This window comes from Plectropomus leopardus, chromosome 1 (assembly GCF_008729295.1).
Source record: "Plectropomus leopardus isolate mb chromosome 1, YSFRI_Pleo_2.0, whole genome shotgun sequence".
Classification (NCBI taxonomy): Eukaryota; Metazoa; Chordata; class Actinopteri; order Perciformes; family Serranidae; genus Plectropomus; species Plectropomus leopardus.
In genome coordinates this window covers 30,634,118-30,654,730 of record NC_056463.1, presented here as the reverse complement: position 1 = coordinate 30,654,730, position 20,613 = coordinate 30,634,118, and positions in this window count along the sequence as shown.

The window sequence follows — 20,613 nt, the reverse complement described above, 5'->3', positions numbered from 1 at the left end:
CGCATACAGTAACATGATGGAACTTGGGAACTACGGCATGAAATGGATATTATCAGTATTTAGACAAACACAACATACATATACCTAACTTAACAAACACACAGAGACTTTGCCATACAGTATGGCCATAATGAACCTGTCTTCTCTGAGAACAAGCAATGGCTGTTTTTTTCTAAGCCAAGCAGCATCAGTGGCTTTGTTTTTATAGTGGTGGTGGATCCCCAGTGCTTCTCTCAGGTCCTGAGTGGCTGAGCTCCGGGTTAGCCAGGACTACTGAAACATCCTTTCACTCCCAAATCACACTAAACCTCTCTCCTGTTTAACAAATTGCCTGAACCACAGAATTCCTTGTCTGGGGAAGGCTTGATCAAGCTTTGAAATCTTCAGGTCAGTGTAAGGCCAGCATTTGAAGTCACAGCTGAGGCTGGACTGAGCTGATTTTCCCTGGTGAGGGCACAAGAATACAGTGCAAGCAGAGACGCTGAATCAGTACGCTTTCCAATTTCAATACCTTACTTTCCTGGATGGAGTTCAAGTGATTAAAATCTTTGTGATTTTGTGGCTGATTAAATGAATTGATCAGACAGGGGCAATGATAACGTCAAATCCTTTAAGTGACTTGGTGCCATTAATGGTGATATGGTAAGTTCAATCCAAGACCAGTTCAGTTGTAGCTGAAATGGTTATTTGGAAAAACTGGAAAAGGACAGAGGAATATATGACTGTAAAGTGATTATACAGTCATGTAAAAAGCTGAAAACAAACAATAGATGTAATACTACTACTACTACTACTACAAAAAAGAAAAAAACAAGAGTCTGCTCTTTATCATGGTGAAAACTGACCAAACCATGAGCATCAGAGCTGCCCGGTGATAATACTTATACTACAAGTTTGACCCCAAGTCCCACCAAGTCTGGGATGCTCAAGATGCTTAAACCACATCCCTCTAATGTTAGGCTGCCACTAATTTATTCAACTTAATGATTTCAAAAGTCAGATCTAACAGGAGCATTAGATAATTTATAAACCAAACATTTTAGTTCTTCCCGACACATACTTTTTGCCGCTGCAGCCCACACACAAAGGAGTGTTTTCATATCTCATGATGACACATGGGCTGTAGCCGCCAAAATAACAGTGAAAAGGCAAAGGTTGCCTCGGCCACTTACTCTCTCACTGGTTGCTGGGCATGGAGCGCTCAGTCCCTGGGTGAATGATTCGCTTATGGCAGAGCTGGTCAAGCAGGGAATGATTCGCAAGAGCTAAGGTCACAGGCAGATGATGAGGCTAATTAATCTTGCTTTGCACTCTACTCGCTAATTATTTGCTTCCGTAATTATGCCCCTAATACCACCCCACCCTCCTGAACCGATGTAGCCCATCTCGACCTCCCGCCTTTAGCTAAAGAAACAGCCCATAAATTTGTATTTAAGGTGAACACGGTGGTGAGAAATGGAATCGCATTGCTTTATTTGTGACAGATGTGTCAGAAAAAGTAGCATATCACCTCGCACCACCGTGACCCATAGCGCTTCTGCTTCCTTTGGCTACGATAAAGTGCTTCAAATGCTCTTCTTCGCACCGCATCCTTTACAGCAGGAAATCGCACCAAAAGTGGAAGGACGTAAAGGGTGCAGGCAGGGGAGAAATTAAGTGACTCATTAATTCTGCATAATCACTCTTTCGGACACTTTTCTGACACTTCCTCGGTGCGTGCTTCATACTGTTAACAAGCCAGCCTGCACGAGCCTGACAGAGACCGCAACAGCAGCAGTTAGCAGCAGCTTCAGATGCTAGTGATGGTTGGGTACTCAACAGAAGAGAAGCGAGACAGAGACAGGCAGTCACAGAGTCAGGGGATAAAGAACACTGGAGTAGCAGGAGAAGGCAGGCTGAGGACCCCAGGGCTCAAACAGAGCTAGATTTACCCTTATGTGCTAGTCTGGAGGAGCCACGGTCATTGATCGAGGCTGGAGAGCCATGGAAGCCGCCATTTAGGCTGGAGCAATACAACTGTGCTGGTATTGATTGATGAGGCTGGTCCTGTTAATATTATTTATGGTAGGGGGCTACACAGCTCTCTGGCAGAGTAAGCCCCCCCATAATAAGTGGTAATTGATGGCATGAGAGGCCAAGGCGCCCTCACCCCTCTTCCCCCCTACTCACTGACCCCAGTCCTGTGAAAGTCAGATGGATTGCCTCTAACACAGTTATGATTGATATTATCAGATTACATAACCCGCTACAGAAGCCTTGTGGGCCTACTCAAGTGGGCATATTGATTTTTGATTAGGACGCCACTCAACACATCTTGGAAGGAGCTGGGAAAATATATCCTGCAGATCATGCTGCTTCTCAAGATTTCTGAAGGGATGTTTTTCATTGTATCAGAGGGCCTCCAACAGTGGGTACCGATATGACTCAATGGCAATTCAGAATGTTTCCGTAGTAGTCAGTCTAACAATTATGTTGTTGTCATTGCAAAGGGAAGCCGAATTTTATCACAGCAATAATTTCAATCAGATTATGTCATTGTCATGGTCACAATTTAGGTCTCCTTTCCTGAAAGCCACAGCCCTGCATCATGGTGTATTTATCTGTCAGATGAATTAGCAGCGCTAGCTGGAGGTAGCTTAAAAATGATAGAATGTGTTGACATACAATTTGTGTTTTAATGTGTTTGCTCTGTATGAGGTTATCAGAGCAGGCCACCATGATGGATATCTGATGCCAGTGTTTCATTTCAAAGACTCTGTACCCAAGTCAAACTGACAATGGATTTGACAATGGAGTAAATTTAACTTACAACTACACTAAAACAGCTGTATATTTTAGGGAAGCACCAATTGTGTAATTATTAACCAATATTAATACCATGTTTAAATTTTTTTTTTTAAAAATGGCTGATATTGATGATTTTGTTTTGTTGCTGTTGTTTATTTTTGTTGTTATTAACTCCCTCTTTTGTGCCAGGGAAACAAATATGTCTTCATCAGAAAAAATAACTTAACTGTTTTGAAGTCATTCAGTCAAAGTAGAATGAGCACAAATTCAATTATACACATTTATGAAACAACCTTTAAAATAAACTCTCTTTCACATGAAAAACAAAAAAATCAAATCAAATCAAAATCAAAATCATTTTTACTCTATATATCATAATTCCCTCTCTAATATCTATTTTATATTGCTGAAAACAAGTTTCTCCTCAAGCAACTGTATTTATTAAAGTCTCTCCGTAAAAGCTAGATTTTACCAGATTACATTTCAACACATTATGAGAACGGTATAATTAAACTTCAATTAAAACTCGTTTTTGCATAATAGAACTTGAATGCATCATAATGTAACTTAATGCAACTTCATTCAGCAGTTCAAGCCACTGGCTGCTAACAGCTAATGTGAACTAGCTCTCCTCCTACCGATGTCAACAAGGATTTGTTGTTCACAATGTAGCATTATCAAGGAAACAATAGGGTGCATCCTTTGGCCTGTCGTTAGCGTGTTTACCACGACCTTTTGTCCCAACAGTGATGGAAAGCCATTAGTTTGGAGCCCTGTGTTTTAGCGTACATAAAATTGATGTGACACAACGTAACATCAGCCACTACCCAAAAGGGAAAAAATTGTGCGATAACGATGTGCTATGTTTTTATCACTTATCTGCATATTTAACAACATATTTAACAATTTGGAATAATACATACAATTCAAAGTGAAGAAAATATGAGGTTTAATTTTGTGAACAATAACAGCTATAGATTTACAGTTAAGCACATAAAACATAAAATATATTCCTGGCTTCATAACAGAGGTGGCAGGTTTCTAAAAGTACCTGTGTTGGAAATGGATTGACTGTTGCGTGACCAGGTTGCGTGAAAAAAAAAAGACTTGCTCAATTACTGCGGACAGATGGACGGCATCCAGCAGATCTCAATGGCTTTCTGTGAGTCAGACCCAATTTTCATTCGCAGCTCGCCGTAGGTTGAAATCAAAATGTGTATGAAAAACATTTTAGTGTTTCCCTGGAGGCTTGCCACAATTTGTACATGCACATGGTGTTAAGGTGACGCCCGAGAGAGGGGCACATGTGTACCTGAGAATGTGTAATGCAGGCTGTGATTAATGTCTCCTCATGACTTTTTTGACACCTCTGGCGTAATGGCTCCTTAATTTTAGAAATGGCTAATTATCATTTCATTTCACTTAAGAATTTTGTTGTTGCCATTTTCCCCTGACTGGCAGGGTCATATTCAGCTTGCATGAGAACTGTATGGAAAAATAGAGAGGATGATGGAGAGCTAAAATCTTGTTATGTATCCATAAAAATCTTTAATTTTCAGTTTGATGGCAATTGAAGACAGCAAAAAAAAAGGATCAATGAGGCAGCTGTGTGAAGTGACCTCTGGCTGACCAGAGGGAGAGGGAACAAGGCAGGAGTTATGTAGCTTGGAAATACATCTTAACGTAGGGGCTGGAATACAGTATGAAGAGGTCTACTTATTCAAAACCACAATATTTCCAGATTCTACAGAGGTGATGTGAAATGAAAACAACACAAGGTTAAAGAAAACGTTAAAGTTATTGAAGTTGAATGCCAGATCATGGCTGTAAACAATCTTTTGATTCACCACTTCATATTAAATGAGATTTTAAAAAGCAAAAGAATTCAACAAAACATGATATAAGGTACATCTTAGACCATTTGTTAAAATATTATTTAGTTTTGATTGTGTTCTTAAAGTCAAAAAGGAAAAAAATCTTTAATGTATGTGTGCTATAACAGACTGGGATGACTGCACAAGATAAAAGTTATGATGCTGATGATGACTTATATTTTTCATAGCTTCTCTTTACAGAGGGCTGCTATAATATAAGCAGAGTGCTGACAGTGTTGCCTCCATTTCATTTACTGTATAAAACGAGGACTGTAGCTGAAGGGTGAAAGAACTCCTGCCTGTGCCATTTTGCATTTGGTCAATAAATTTAAAGATAAATGAGAACAGACTTGTAAATATGATAATAACAAACTGTTCGTCTTGTGCACTTCCCTCATTGTTTTATTGCATGTGTGGGCAATCTTCCAGATAGAGTTGAATTGATTTGTTTAATGATCTTCAATCCCTCCAACGCTTTTCCCTCATTCTCTAACAGCCTGCCTCTAACCCCTCAGCATCTAACGCCCTAACCCCCTGCCTCTTTATCCCACCCTCACCCTCATCAGCACAGAGTAAAGCTGTGAATATGAACATTATGAGCTTTGGGTTCAAAACTTAATGGTTCACAAATCAGCCACTATGGATTTTCTGCTACTTCAATCGATAGCTGCTGGAAGGGGGTCATGATTTCCAGCTTTCAGATATACTCCTACTCTTAATTCATATCAGTGAGTTAAAACTCACATTGCTGACTTGGAATAATTTCATGTCATAGACAAAAGACAGACTATTAAAGTAGGAGGGAAATGTTAAGTTTCCACTTCTGTGCTACAATACATTTTCATAACGTGAAATGTGGCAATACACTTGGCATGCATGTACTTGAGTGTGCGTGCTCTCTCCTCCTGAGCACAAACAAAAGCATGCTGCTCAGAACTGCAGAGAGAGATACTTGCTGTATCTTCTCTGTGACACTGTCACTGTGAGTTGTCATAGTACTCTTCCCCTATAGTTTGTGCTTTTTACAAATCACCAAAAAAATTAAAGAAATTAGCCATCTGTCCATCTGCATAATCCTTTACCAAAAAGTCATTCAATGCTACATCTGCCTACGGTCTTGTAGATTCACTATTCACTATTAAAAGTTTATCACTTTAAAAGAGCATGAAGTGTGAGTGAAGCACATATTGGGCCCAGTCACATCATATCAGACATGCAAGCTCGAGTAAAAAGCATGTTGCAACCCTTAGCTGGGCTTTCTGGCAGAAAAATCAAGTGTTGCTAACTGCATTTGTATTAATGTTGCTGATGGACTTTTCATACAAGTCCACATCAAATAAAAAAACAGGGTCATACAATTGCGCCATGATGGTCAGTAACTATGTTCTATCCTTTTCTTATAATCATTGTCAATAATTATAATTTGTTTTTATTTGAAGTAATGGTTTGTATATTAAATCCAAATTATGCAAGCCATACATTTATTGTTAAAACCAGCAGTGTTCAATGTTTTCTCAGGCACTGGACTTATCAGATGAAAGAGCGAAGGAGCAGGGACAAGGCAATATATGAAAATTATCAAGCACCCCTTGCAGTAACTATGAGGACCCCCTTGGGGTTTCGGACCCCCTGTTGAAGACCCAGGGTTTAAACTTTTACAACAGTTCAACGAATGCAAAGGATATTGACTTGTGTCATTACTACAGCTAGCCCAACTGGTAGAAGTAGTAAAACTACAATACTGCAACTCCTACGACTATCCTATTACAAATAGTACCAGTACAGCAACTGAGACAGCTCAACTACATGAATAGCAATTCTTGCCATAAGCATGTGAGTATGACCAAACTGTTCCCAGCACGACTTAGAGTCTTCATCTACACAGGAGACCTCTACATGATGGCCAAACAGCAAAGAGAAACACAGGGCTGTTCACTGCAGGACAGCCTCGCATGATTAATGACCTCCAATTAGGGCCTGGATGGCAGGTTTCATGGGTTCCTACTGCCCACACCGCCCTCGACTAATGATAATCTTTCTCAGGCATGCCTCAACAGCTCAACTCCCCAACATCAACAACATCCCAAACTGGGACAAGACGCTCTGCTGTCCAGTTAGGAAAAGGTCCGGAATACTGCCCACATGATATCATTTTGTGTTATTGGGTGACAAAACTAAGGCACATGCACATTAAGGGTGTTTGGAGGAGTTTGCAACCTAAATCAAGTTTTACACTACAAGTTATGTATGTTTCTTAACTATTGTATGTGCCGATAGACAACATGGAGCGAGCTGAAGTAACAATAGCATTGTTTTGTTATCTATGAAACAGCAAACATTCTCCTTATCATCATTGCTTTATATAACAAAATTAATAAAATAAAATAAACATGATTACATTAGCTACCTGCATATAATGATTTGATGGTTGATCTCCTTTTCCCTAGTTTGACTTCTTTTATGATCTGGCTGGCAAAATAATTTCCGGTGAAAAATCTTCCTATCGTCTGTCCACTTTCATCTTATGTGTGTGTTAGGACCATCAACGAGTAACAAGTTCAAGTCAGTTGATGAACTGGAAGCATTTGTTGCTGGGCTGCTGAACTTAATTATTTGATATTCCTCAGTTATAAATATGATGGGCTGCTTACTGATTTTCTCGTTGTCCATTTCTACCAACACTGTCAACCACAGAGCCGACAGAATCCACCTGCTTTAAAAATACCAATACAATCAACATCAATTTAAATACAAACCACTCAAAATGTGAGTGTTAAAAAATTATTTATCTGTGGAAAATAAAGTACGATACAACAGTACTGTTTCCTTTGCCAGTATAGACATATCTACAGAAAATCAGTAATTGTTTCTGAACAAAAGACTCATTGTGAGATTTAAAATCTCTTTTTCAAGAGTGACCTGGCCAAGAGGACAGCATAAAACATTGTTACAACAATAAATACAAGCAGACAAATACAACCGTCACACATTACAAAGAGCACAACCTCCAGTTAAAATGTAACACCAAAAAGTCACAGTCATACAATGGCAGCAAATATGTGTTTTACTCCTCTGATCATAATTCTAACACTTTGTATATTTCTAGCACATGATAGTTTTGATAACAGCATTGACAGGTTTTTAATTATTAATTGGACTATTCTTAGCTGGTGTAATTGATCATGATTGATGTGTTTGTATTGAATGCTCTACTGTCTGACATGTATGCAAATGTTTGGATGTCCATTAAAGGATGGTGGTGTTGCTAAATAACAGAAAAGAGCATGTGTGCCAAGGAAGCTGGTCTGTCTTAATGAGTATTGTATTCTGTTCCACAAGGAACGTCCATTTGGGCAACATGCTGCCTGCTGGAATCAGTGCAGGCCTGGAAGAACCACTTCTGTTCATGGAGTTTTGACTCTGACTTAGCCCTCCAAAACCACTCTGTTATTAAGGCCTGGAAAAGGCTTCAATGGGTGGGGGAAAGGAAAAAAAAAATCTGAAAACAATTAAACACAAACCGCGTTTGTACTTGGAAAGGAGTGGCTGTTGTATTTCAATCCCAGACGACCTCTGGGATGCCACGGAAGTGCCATTAAAAAGAGAAAGGATGCGTGAACAGCTGTTTTCTGTGACGGCTCACACTGCTTACCATGATTTCCCTCTGTAAGACTGGGTCAGGATTACCACAACCCCCCGGCGGCTTGCTAAACTTTCTTCACATGGCGCACATATGACAGCGTTGCAGTTACATATGTCTGTGTGTGCTCATTTGTGTGCGCACTACTGTTCATATGTGAGGCAGAGGTGGTAATTTCTGCAAATGAATAAGTGCGTGTGCAGGTGTGTGTTTGTGTTATTGGAGACAGTCCAAAAAAAAAAAAAAGTCCACAATTTGAAAAGGCCTTTTCCACAGACAGAGAGTGGAAAGAGAAAGACATACATTTGTAAGATATAGAAAAATGAGTGGCCAAGCAAGAGCCACAGGGAGAAATGGAGAATGTGTATGTATGTATGTACAGTCGGTATGTGTGTGTGTGTGTGTGTGTGTGTGTGTGTGAGTGTGAGAGAGAGAGAGAGAGAGGGAGAGAGAGAGAGGGGGGGGGGGGAGACTGCTGGAGGAATGTGATTAGGTCTGTTTATGGACTTCTATCACTGACACACAAGAGCAGGACCACCTGCAGTCTGGAAGTCATTACGCCAGGGTCACGGGATATCCTACATGTAAACTCTGAGTCACTTCACCTCAAATTGGGTGTAAAGATCCCATTTCCTCCCATCGACAAACTGAACCACCTGCAGGGTGATAGGATATGATGTTGTTGAGGTCTACGGCCTCCATCACTACTCTATCATACAGCTACAATAGAGGGAGACTATAAGCAACTCTGACAGGCTGGAGATGTTGCTTGGTCACACAAAATCTATCAACTTTTAGTGTTAAGTTCAATTTACAATGTAACATCTACACTATGTAAACCTCCAACCACAAAATAACATATCATTACATCACCATCTTAATGATCCATGTAGAATTGTATGCAGCATTAATGTCTGAATATATTGTATGATGTGTCATTATTGCTCTGTGACAATGCAGCCATGTCAAGTTTCTATTTCAGTATTTTATGATTTCTCTTAAGCAGTACAGTTCACTCTAAAACCTCACTGGATAATCCTCAGAGAAGCTCAGTAAGCCATTACTATTCAACTTTTGATAAGCAAGTTAGGCAAATCATTGGATTCTGGAAGTTTCCCCACAATATGCTTTTTAAATGAAAATGTGTTCAGGTGTCTCATGAATAATTTGATGACATAGTGAGTGTGTTGTAATTTGTTTTTTTACTTTTTTTCGCTGTAAATAGTTAAGTTGGTTCAATAGTACCCATAGGCCTCAGCAAGTGTTTTGGGAAAAATGCTGTAATTAATCTAACATGGACACAGAATGTGTATGCAAACTGATGTGACAAGTCTACAATGTGATTTTTTTAGCTTCAGCTGACATTAGCAGATGACAGAAATGTAACTTTGGAATTGGTGATCTAACAGAAATACTCCCTCTGAGTTGAAATGTTCTCAGGCATCAAGTCACACACAGAAACAAATGTGCCAACATTTCAATTTAAAATAGCAATGAACTGGAAAAACCAAAGAACATAATTGTTACTAAGTCAAAATGTCTGTAGAAAAGAAAGGATGCACCTTAATATCAACCTTTCAGTGTCTAGAAATAATACCCATATATAAACAATGTACCAAATGAAGATGTGAAATCAGCATGACAATGTGAAATGTGGTTGCTCATTATGATGAGCCAAAGAGAATTATGATCTTTATGGTAAGTTTCAGCTCATTCCGGCCCACACAATTATTGTTTGGTTCACTCTCACCACCCTCATGATGTCATTTTTGGCTGCAGCAAGCAGCTGGGAAACATAGTGGAGGATTTAGCAGCTTAAGAGCCATGTTTCCCTCAGGACTTGGTAGAGACCAAAAACAGAGCTAAAAGAAGAGTGAATATTGGACTTACATTCACTATTGCCAGAAATCCAACTCCAAATGAGTAAAAATGTCACTATGCACCTGCTAGATGACTTAATATGCAAATGTTTCGGAACACATTTGCAATAAGAACTTAAAAGGTGACGTGTAAATAACAACAAAAGATCAGTTTCTGGACCTTTACAAACCTAAGCCTAAAAATGGATTTTGTTTGTGTCAATTTAATGTCAATTTCAATTCAAACAGTGCTGTGAAAGAACCCTCACAACTTCATATTATGTATTATTTTGTGTAATCATCTATTCTCTATTGTACAACTGTGTGCAAGCTGTATTGACATTAAAATGACACAAGTGCCAGATCTAGGATGAGATGGTGAGCGCATATGGGTGCGCTTAAGACATCTAACTATTTTGTTTTTTAGTTTTAGCTCTAAATCAAATGAATTAACTTCTCTGCTCTCATTTTTATTCTATGCCTTCCAGAATAAGTTTGAGTGAGGCAAACAAAGAAAAATAGAAATTTAGTGGACTGCCAGGAAACATAAGTGAGATTTCCTGATCATTCCACATACGACATTAACATGAATGTTTCACTATTATGATGGTTCAAATATGCCTCTCAGGTTATTTACTATTAACATTTTACAATGTATTTTTGGAATAAAACTACTAAACACTAACCTGAGCTTGGACTACCTCTCTTTAAAAAAAGAAAAAAACAACTAGAAAGTGACACTTAACCAGAGCTCTGACAATAAACAAAAGGGAAACACAGCCTCATATTTGTTATGTACACTTTTCACCCATCTCGTAGCTGGAAGGCAGACGAGCTGACAGCGTGTTGAATTAGATTGATGCATCCCCTCGGTCTGACAGTTCTGAATCATGGCTCTAGCCACACACACCACCAGCAGCTCTGGAATGTCTGATAAAATGATATTAATTCCACACATTAATGAGATTAATGAATCAGTGCAGCTCAAAGTAGAGAAACCAGCTTTTTCCTTTTTGTCTGGCCCTGAAATAATAACACAAAGGTAATTATAGTGCATCCATCAATCTGCTGCCGGACAGTCTAATTATCTGGGCATTTCTGAAGTGCTCTCACTTCTTCGCACCCATTTGTATTGTGTGATATGTTATTTTTTCATTAATGGAGAGCTCATCTGTGGCTCCTCCTGCATGTTACAGTGACTGCCTGTCAGCGGCTGCAGGAGCTATGATTGAGAGGTGAGGGTCTGGAGATTGAGAGATCCAAAATTTCCATGATGGATGAAGATGTCATACTGCTAAGAGGTACACATCATCGACTCATCGTGCATCTTGACAAAGCACTCTTATCCTCCAAAGGGAATAATGAGGATGCTGACAGCACATCCACTATAATCAATGGCTTTCAAATGAATAATCAACTCCACTAATTGAACAAAGAATTTCTTTGAGGATTTAGTCTCTGTAGTAAAACCTATGACATAGACTAGAGTTTGTCTTTTACTGCAATGACATGTTTTATCTGCAAGCCATGTTGCACATCAGACAGCAAGTTAGAAAGCTGTATTGGTTTCTATTCTTTTTTTTAAATATAATGTTTGTATGTTATGTACTGTACATGTGTAACTGTGCAGATCTTGAACCTTGTTGCTGTATTATCTGAATCCTTTGCACCCTGTTTTAGTAAAAAACAGGCACCTGAAAATTGGAACGTACATTCTGATATTCAAGGGATTTGTAGAAGTAATTCAGATTTTCTGACAGAGCAGTGGTTCCCAAACTGGGGATCCCGACCCACACTACTGGTTGGCAAAGCTTTCAGGGTGGGTCATGAGGCATCTTGATTTTAAGGTGCACCAAGGGAACTGTTTATTTTTAGACAGTAGACCTATGTCTCAGCATTGCATTCATTTCAGTAAAAAAAAGCTAAATTGATTGATTTATTTTTTTAAGTTCTGATTATTTTTCAACCAGTCTTATCCTGCAGTTATAACAACCAAAGAGCTAATAAGATGGCCAAACAGCGAGGAGAAGAAAAGACTAAATTTGTCGATAACTAAGTCTATTAAGTATGTATGGTTGTTAATTATAAATAAATTTCATAAAATATCAGGAAAACTTGTCTCTGATGCAATATTTACAGGGAATAATCTGTTCAAAATTCATCCTAATCACTCAAACTTCCTGCAGTCATTGCATTTAGCAATTCAGTATTTGGGCTAATTGCACAGTTTCAGTTGTTCTTTACTGTTATTGTTATGCATTGAATATCATTTTACATATCTGTAAAAATATGTTACTTAGTCAGTTTACTCAATGATAGAGAAGGGGTCTAAAAAAAAAAAATTGGAACTGCCATAGAGCACAGTGTAATAAAACAAACATGAAAATAACGATATCTGGAGTTCATTGCTTTTGTTTTGCAGCTCGAGAGTTGAGCAATTTCAACAAATGTATGCACATTAAGATGAAAACATTAGTTATATTACTTTGTGAGGTTTTTTTCTAATTGAAGTTGGGCAACAATGCTCTGCTCTAAGAAAATAATAAAACCAAAAGCCCCAAAGTCCTCCACATCTTTGCCAAAGCAGCTGCATAAACCACTACCAAAACTCAGCCTTCAGCTCCATCATCTGGATTGTAATGGATTTCCAAAACAATAATAATTAGGTGAGCTGACCGAAGCGGAACAAGGGTTGGCTTGGCCTTCCCTCCATCCTGACTAATTGTGAAGCATACAGAGAGCCACTTCCTGGAGCTTCCTCACTAATGGTCACAGACGATTGACATTTCAGAGCAAATAAAATGTCCCCCAGCTGTCTAAGTAACTGCGTTTATATCCCCTCTTCCGTCTTTTTTTTCTTTTCAATTTCAACAGCAAGAAACCCAGAAACTATCCTTCCAATGTCACACAGAGACTCCAACAGTTAACCTACAGTTTACATCCGTTTCTCTGAGTAACTAGGTTCCACTACACCTGAACAAACTATTACACAAAGTCTGTCTGTTACATTTCTTTAACCCATTGTTTAAGGAGGATGGAGCTGTCCAGAGTTTCCATTAGCTAAAAAAAATGAATTGAGAAATGCCTTTAAAAGCTTTTATACACCGAGCACACCACAAATCATTTGACAGACAATGTTATGATGTGTCTCCTGTCTCAGTGCAGGGCCTGGCTCGAGGGCAGAGTCACCCCTGTCTGATAAACACTCTTTTAGCTCTCTATAGCCAAAGCCTCGAGGGGAGTGAATGGGAAAATGTACAATCTGTGCTTGGGTTACAGCTGTAGAGCGAGCCACAGACAGGTTAATGGTAATATCATAGAGTGGCCTCAACTTTAATTTCAATAAACTCATAAAAATTTGAGACAAGTCATTCCACTTGATTCAAGTCTAGTAAATGGCTCATAAATGTCCATTTCTTTTTATAAACACTTGGATTTAGTTACTTATAAGGACTGGCAGAGGGACACTTACTCAAAAGTGGTTCTCCTCTTTGTTTTTGCATAGAGGCAGCACAGATGACAGTTAAATAAACAAATGAGGAAGAACATAAAACAAGACGCAGAGCTCATCCTGTCAGTGTCAGAGAGGCCCTTACTTGTACACACCCACACAACATAATGAGTTTCACATACATCATCTCTCATCTCTGGCCCCTTGTCCCTCTGCCTTTTAAGCACTTTTCTTTATAGTGAAGTCCAGATGGATACCGCTGGGCTGTGACTGACCAAATCAGGGAAAATGATGGCCTCAGACCCCAACCAAAAAAAGTTACGTTTACACATCTATTACAAAAGAAATAGCTATAAAACAATGAAGAACATTCCCTGAGCATAGAGTTACAACCATAAAAAAGACTGTCACATGCATAGTTAAAAGGTCAAATATATAGTTAAAAGCCCCGAGTCATGTCAAGATATTTTATTCTGTTGTACTTTTGTGCAGGCAATGAGCCAGAAAGAGCCAGAGAAAGACACTGTTGCTGTATTCACATGGATTTAGGTAAACAGTAGACTGCAGACAGACAACATGGCAAAATCAAACAGTCCGATGGAATGGCGGGATGGCAAAACAAAGCACACATGACACTATGTTGATATGGCCATGCTGTGTTGTTTACAAAGAATGGAGTAAAATGTACTATATATTATATATCATAAAATCTGTTAGTAGGCTACATTAAAAGCTATCCAGATAGCTTACTAAGCTAATGCAGCTAAGCTAAAGCTAGATATCCAGTTTGCTGTCTACTGCCTGAATCCATGTGCAGTATATCGCATTTGCTTTTTAGCACTAAAGTAGTAAGGAATAGTAACTGATTGCAAGGGCTACCATGTTTTGATATGTTATCTTGTGTATTTTATTATGTACTTAAATGTATTCTATTTTATGTACTTTCTTGACTTCTGTATAGTGTATCTGTTTCCTGAAAAGCACCCTATAAATAAAATGTATAATAATAATAATTATTATTATTATTGTTATTATTGGTGTTTAAAGCTCCATTATTATTTTTTGACCACTAGGGGGCAGAAAAACATCACATCAACCCAACAGGACACCACTGTATCACGGACATGTTAAGATGCTGTCTATGCTTATAGCAAAAAAAAAAACCAAAAACTTACTTACAAAAACAGCAGTTGTTTAATACGCCTGAAGAAAATATTGATAAAATCTATCCAATGGCACTGTCATAAAACATTCCCACCATATTGCCTCAACAGACCCTCGCGCTCCATATGTAAAAATCCATAACAATTTTGATCACAAACATAAAAAGAAATATTACCATTTTTCTTGTCTTCTCTGTAAACAAAAACTATAACAGAAAGAAAATAAAGGTAGTAAATGCTATAATAAAAAGAATTTTGCCAGAAGGAGCAAAATCTCAAAACATATGCTAATGTCTCTCACACTCTGTCTTACACACACACACACACACACAAAAAAACCTTTTCACTTGCTCAATCTTTCTCTCTCACCTGGTGTGTTCAAAGTGAGATGATCCCTAGAGGTGAAATTTGGGATAAATCAGACAAAAACATCTGTAATCTGAGCCCGGAAAATAAACAAGCAGCCCCACTGATGAGCTGTGCCTTACATTTCTCATTGTTTTATCTCAATTTTCATTGCAAACTCCTTTGGCCACAGGTTTCCCTTTGTTTTAAGACAAGATGGACATTTTCTGGACAGACAGATTTACCACTGTTTGAGGTGTTTGGCCAATGAGACGCATTCTTAAGTTTGTTTCAGAAAACATGGCAGTAAACATCTACACTATGGAAGGGACAGCATTTCTGTAGGGTACACCTTCTTGTTAAGAACTGAGAAAAAGGGTCACAATAAGTAAAATGCGATCCTGATTGTAAATGTTTTATACTACTTCTTTTGTTTTTCCTGTGTGAAGCAGCTCTACAGAAGTGAAGCTTTACATACGCAATGTTTATCTTTCAAGTGAACTTCTGCTCCACCAATATTTATGCCCCAAAACAACTAAATGAATGGCAAAACTTCACCTGTGTCCATTTTTTTGATGGATTACATAAGCACTTGTGACAAAAAAAAAAACTAAGCAATTCTCACTGACACATGCTAAGGATTGAGAAAAAATATTCCAACCTAGTCCATCAAAAATAAAGTATTTGGATTAATTTAATACCACCCATTGGCGGTCCCAATTTGTACAAATGTCAAAAGGTTTTGAGACACACCCACCCACAACAACACAACATAAGTAAATGTGACGGATCCAAAATGTCCCATGTGAACGCCACATGCCTCATCCGCACTGTGACAAGGGACTTTGTGCCTTTACACGAACATAAGGAATCCAGCTCATCCAAGACTATAGCATCTTTAAGTTGAGTTATTCGCTGCAGCGTCTGATAGATCACCTTCTCGGTTTGACTTGTGTGGTTCGAGGCGGTTTCATTTTCCAACCCTCTCAGAAGTTATCTAAATGGATTGTACAATAATCTGTTGTGCCCTGAAACCACAGAGCAAATAATTATTCTGTGTTCAAATGTTTGACAGGAAAAATTAGTAACAATCACCAGGAGAGCAGGTGTTTTTCTTCCCCCCCACCCCACCCCAGCCCCCAACTCCCTGAGTGCCCGCAGCAGAAAAGGCTGTGTACAAGGCTAGTATTGATTTTGAAACCATTCGACAAAGAATAAATAAGACGAGAGAGGAGAGAGGCCTTAGCCATGAGCTTTTTGATCAATCAACATGTCACAGCTGGAACTAAATTCAATTCTTATTTATCAAAATCCTCTGCTTGGTTAGAATGCTATGCAACGATGCTTTGCAGCGGGCCTTAACAGTCCTTTGAGCCACAAGCATCACTGTCACCGGCATAGATTTCATGACGGAAATACTTTGCTGTGAAATCTTTATCACGTGAAGACAATAGATTCATTTGTATTGAATGAGGTCATGTATTCACAGAGATGTGAGACACGCTGCATTCTGTATTCATACATAAGATTGCCAGTGTCAGGGAACATGCAAACTGCTGCGGACTGAAATAATATACTATATTGCATTTATGTCCACAGATGAGCAGCTATGACTTTTCATCACCGAGGATCAGCCACAAACCCTCTAATTTCTGACAACCTTCATGTATGTTCATAAAAACAGAGATCAGAGGTCAGGATCTAACTAGTGATTTCACAACAATACAGTCTGATGAACGCGGAGCACCCGAAGCACCTTCACTCAAACACGCCTGATTAAGAAATCCATTTTCTGTCATCTACCCATGAAGTCAGATAAAAGCCGTCTTGACATGTGTTATTATTGAAGTAAATGGAAAAGAGGTCACGTTTTTACAGCTGTTCAACAATCAACCCACTCAGACACCTTTGCTCCACCACTATGCCTTCATACACCTCCACTCAAACCATGCTGCTCTCTTTGCCACTGGCACTGTAATATTTTGTTAAGTACAAGAGGTATGGGATGGGGGTTAGGGACGGGACGAAACCCACTTTGACAGGTCAACCATCCATCACAAGGTTAGCAGAGACAAACACATATCTGTGGGCAATGTGAACTGAAAGAGTACACTCAATGAAACATAGGAGGGATATGAAAGCTCCATACAGACGGATGCAGAGCTAAAATGAGGACTCAGTACCTTCTTGTTTTTCGGACAATGCTAAATACCAAGCCACTGGGTCAACAACATGAGATAAATATTACAGCATGCTTATCTACATATCAAACACTCACATAAATTGCCTGTGTAAGAGATATAAGAATGAAGGCAAATTAAAGCTAATGCTCTTCTGATTGTAATAGCAGGTTATTGCTGTGGATTCTCAAGGATAATTTCTGCCCCCACAAGCTTGAGTAGTATCAAATATCATACAAAGACAAAGAAAATGCTTGTAAATAGCCAACTTAAAGCTGTATTACCCAACTCACAAACTTGTCCTGCTGGTCAGGGCCTTATGATAACCTTTTATCTCTTGCTGACATTTTGCTGACCTGATTTATAAAGTTTGTGGATTTACTTCCTGGTCAATAATACCAGTACAAATACACAGAGTTCAACTCTTTCAGTGGTCCTGCTGAGGTTTTATGCCATGGAATCTTAACCTAAAACAGAATTAACATAAGTCACATGTTAATTCTGTGTCGATCACATGTTACATTGCCTTCTACCAACAGATTGAATTATATGAGGCAGACATGCACAGGTCACACTGCAATGTGCTCTGTCAATTTTCCCATCCTTCTTTTCCTTTGTGAACTAAACACCCATGTCCTGTTCCCATGCAGTTTTAGCTTTGATGATAAATTGATTATCAAATAACATAAAAGTGGCGTAAATCTGCAAGATTAATGCCCTCTGGTGAGGGCTTAAGGTGAGCAAATTCTCCCATGGTCCACTAACAAGATGCAAGCACAGAAAGTGGGATAACAGGAAAAACAAGTTTTGTTAACAGGTTGAAATATCGGGGCATCCCAAATGTAACGATTGTAGAGAATGTCATTTTGATATAACAGCAGTTAATAAAAGTGTCTGCAATTTCTTCCTCGACCAAAAGGCAGTCATGACTCAACAGTCATGTACAAAGCTGTAACAGTAGTTGTGGCAAACTACACCACAAATGTCGGCGACGATATTACATTCTTTCATGGCAGCATTATAAAAAAAACATGTGACAGCACCAGGAAATCACCATCACATAATTCTGGCCAGACAGAAAGAGACAGATGGAGAGAAGGAAAAATAAATTAAGTTGATATTTCAGATGAATATCTTAGAATGGAAATATTTATCTTGAAAATTGATTTTGCTAATATACCCTCTTAGATGTGTGAAAATAAAGAATCATTAGAGGGAAGGTGTTCCCGTGACATACCTACTTTACAACAGTGACTATCATGAATGAAAGCTCATTCCCAAATGTGTGAATAATCAATTTGAAATGCTTATGACAATTAACAGTGGAGATGCAATAAGAGCTGGGTGTTTTGACAGCTTAGATTTGGATTAAACCTGGCTTAATAGGATCATTTTTCTCACAAAAGGTACTCCTTCAAACCAGTGCAATCAATTATTATGAATTATACATGCATTGAATTAAGTGTCTAATGTCATTAATATGTCTCATTAGTTTGCATTGAGTGCAGGAGATTTTCCCCTGTGTGACTCCTCCATCAAAAGGAGGATGTGAGGGGGGGTTGGTTGGATGGGGGAGAATAACAGTATTTGCATTGAGCAGAGGCGCCATTGTGTCAATGTCAAATGGAGTGTTTGTAATGTCTCTCTCTGTTGCTGCAAAGCATGAGCTTTATTCATTTCAAATATTTTCAGTGATGCATTAGTGTCAGGATGTGTCGGTTCCATTTCTCAGAGACGAGCAGAAGCCTGACAGCCCAGGCGGATGTGTAAATACAACAGAAAACACTTAACTATGAGATCATCTGCACTGGGTTATTAATCTTGCTTTTTAAGGGCCTGTGTGGCCTGACTCCATCTATGATCCTCCTAGCTTTGTGTTGCTATATTCTGAACCATGTTATTCGGCCAAAAAGAATATCCATTAAGGAGATGGATGTATTTTGGGGATGGTTGGAAAACAAAAGGAACACACAAGTGCTGATTGGGTGGGTTATGGGTTAAGGGCACATTCACAATGGGCGTCTTTGTTTGGATGGGATACCACACAGGGCATAATGGCTGCAGTTGCTGTAAATCCACACATCTCACTAGTTGATGAGTGAGTCCTCGCCCAGTGAAAGAGGCAGGGGAAATCTGCAGAAGGACTTAGAAAGACCAGGCTTCTAAAACTGTGCTAAGTGTCTATATTTTGGATGACTTTATAACAGAAGCAGCCTACTTCACATTAATACAGTTACACACATCCACACTTGGGAACTGGCAAGCACACTATTGCATGGTATTGATATTCCCGGTCATGTCCCTCACACAGAATGGGTTCCAGTCCTATTTATTCAAGGCACATCTCAAAACTTAAAACAGCCACTAAGCATGTATTGCAATGCATTAAATACTGATACCTCACATGAAAAATGAATCACTATTTCTAGCATCTTAGACTGCTTGAAAAAGATAATCTGCAATTGCTTATCCTAAATGTATTCGTAACAGCTCACTGAGGTCATTCTCTGTAATTCCAGCGCAAGCCACAGCATATAATGCCCGTATTTATTCATAACACTGACTTCTAGACATGCAATGACCCATGTATCATTTCTGGTGGTGTTGATTCAAGGAGTGATGACATGTCTCAGTTGCAAGGCCACAAGCACTAAAACCACAGGCCAATGATGCTTTGTAACTGCAGTTATAGCAATTCATGTCCATGGCATTGATATTCTTTATGTCCTAAATGTTAAACCATGGAGAGACTGTCGCCAAATGACCAGCAGGGGTCAAAGCAGAGGTAAATATACAAGCAACACATACTCTTTTTTCGATTTTTTCTTTTTTCCTCATTCAAATCTGACAGGCTGTAAAAAGGCAGATAGGGGGCAGTCATGCAGCCTTTTACATAGGACGAGAGGCTTCTTATGAGGGGACACAGCAACTGTAGCCTTGTTGAATTCAATCCAGGTATGCTTCAATTAATTAGAACTAAATAAATAATGTGCAAGGAGCCTATTTAGAGGTTTTATTCTCAAGACATAAAAGCCATTAATTATCAGGGTCAATGTGAGAGAGGGAGATAACGGAGAGCGAGGGTGCATCGGAATAAGTTAAACAGGTAGAATTCTAATTGTGGATTAAAATAGCAAACTTTATCACTGCATATGAGAAATAACATAAAAACTACTGATACATTTTTCTGTTAATGGTTGTCTGACAGATATCATTGCTCTAAAATGGAAATTAAGTGCACAACTGAAACAAATAAAAGACTACAACATTCCCCTGAAATTACTCTTCCTTGTTTTTGAGTGTCCAGGGAGGCA